The following is a 2,046-nucleotide window of genomic DNA, read 5'->3' as shown; positions in this document are numbered from 1 at the left end:
GAGAAAATTAATCACATATCATGGGTACGCCATATTCAATACAGATTGGTGCATTGAGAGCTCAAAATGGTACCATTTTGGGGAATCTTTCACTCTATCATGAAAAATCCTTCTTGAAAATTTCTTTGACCATGCTCAATCTATATGACTAAGAAATCATGGAAAATTTTTGTTATAGAGAAAACACCATACATCATGGTCACACAATCCTTTCATCACTCTTTGGAATTAGTAGGTACTTTCACTCTCTCATGAAAAATCCTACTTGAAATTTTCCTTGACCATGCTCAATCAACATGACTGGAAAAATATTGTTATAGAGAAAAAAACTATACATCATGGTCACACAATCCTTTCATCAGTGTTTGGAATTAATAGGTAGTTCAAAATCCAATATTGGATTTGACATCATGGTAGAGTCGATTATGCTTGAGGGAATTTTATGGGTCATTTTCAATGTGTTAATAAAATCCAACAAATTTGCTTATTTGGCATTACCAATATTAAAGTCCAAGTATAAGTTCAACTTGACAACCCAATGTTGTTCTATCCATTGATTCTTTCCATTTAAAAAAAACAAACTTGATTACATAAGCTCTAATAGTCACCTTATTGATGGACAGCATTCACTATTGGCTCAATAGTCACTGTAGATTTTTGAGATAATGAGGTAGAAGACTCACCCTCCTACTTGGATGCCTTGGCTTTCCCTTTGACTAAATTTGTCTTGGCAATTTCAACCAGAGAGTAGGACACTTATGCCAGACATGCCCTGGCTAATGTTCCTTACATTCAAAACATTTTCCCTCCTTAATCAACCTCTTCTTTTTTTAGTTAGTCAGGGAAGGGAATGGCGCCCATCTAGGACATGATTGGTTGTTCACATTCCTTACAAGATCTTTCCCTTCCCCTTATTATTCTTGAACCGATTTTGTTTCCTAATGTTGGTAGGTTGTTGGTCTTGGATGTTGCCTTACTGAAGGGTTTACAAGGATTCAACTTTCTTGTGGCTATTTTAGCCATTTAGTGAGATCCTTAGAGTGGTTGGGTTCAACATTTCAACCTCATACCTCACTTTTGGGCTTAGGACTAAATATTTATTTCTTTTGTCTTTTCGGTTAACTCTAACATGAGTTGCTGTAAATTTAGCATTACTCTCATTGTCAAATTCCCTAAACCTTTCCCAACAACGGAAGGTCAAGTTCTCTTCATGCCTTCGTGGCATGAAAGTGGGTTTCAGCTACTTGACAAACTGAGCTCGCTCTCTTCCCATTTCTAACAAAGACCACCACATTAAAGCATCCTTTTGTAGCAAGCTTCTCTTAATTGGTCTTGTCTTGATAGGCAAGTACAGCTCAAAATGGCCAATCCAATTAAGGATTTAATCAGCCTACTTTGCTCCATCATGTTAAGGGAATCTCTCATGGTTGGAACTTCACTCTCCATCATTTTTCTCTCATGGTTGGAACTTCACTCTCCAACATTTCTCTCTCACGGTTGGAACTTCACTCTTTTCGAAGGAGTACAAAAATCTTCATCCCCAAAGTTTAGAACTCTCTTAGTCCCAGTTTGTCATTATGGACTACTCAATCATGTTATTAAGCTAAGAAACCATCTTATCAATGGGAGACTGCTCTCTCTTCTCCTTGCATTTGCATTATAATCCATGTGTGCGGGATTTTGAGCTAAAGGTGACCTTGCTCTTGGTCTCCTCTCATTTCCAAAGGATAACTCTCTATCAAAAGGTTGTTATAGGGAAAAGGAAGGTAATTTTATTTTTTCCACAGGTTGGGAAAAATAAGTAAAGGGTTGCTTTTAATGATATCATAATCAAAATGTGTTTAAGTTTCACCTCATCTATCCTCTTCAAGAGGAGTGATAGTGTTCTTTCCTCTTTGCATTCGGTAATGGAGGAAATGGGACAAGTTCATTATTATACCTCTGTTTTCCTTCCATTCTTTCCTTTTACTAATAAAAGAGTCATCCCTTGCATGAGAGCATAGGCTGTAGTAGCATTCTCAATCAGTCGAGATATGTTAGAGACCT

This window comes from Dipteris shenzhenensis, chromosome 9 (genome assembly GCF_047967505.1).
Source record: "Dipteris shenzhenensis isolate YYH24624 ecotype China chromosome 9, Dip_SZ_1.0, whole genome shotgun sequence".
Taxonomy (NCBI): Eukaryota; Viridiplantae; Streptophyta; class Polypodiopsida; order Gleicheniales; family Dipteridaceae; genus Dipteris; species Dipteris shenzhenensis.
The sequence above is the reverse complement of the archived record's forward strand: the minus strand, read 5'-3'. Positions refer to the sequence as shown.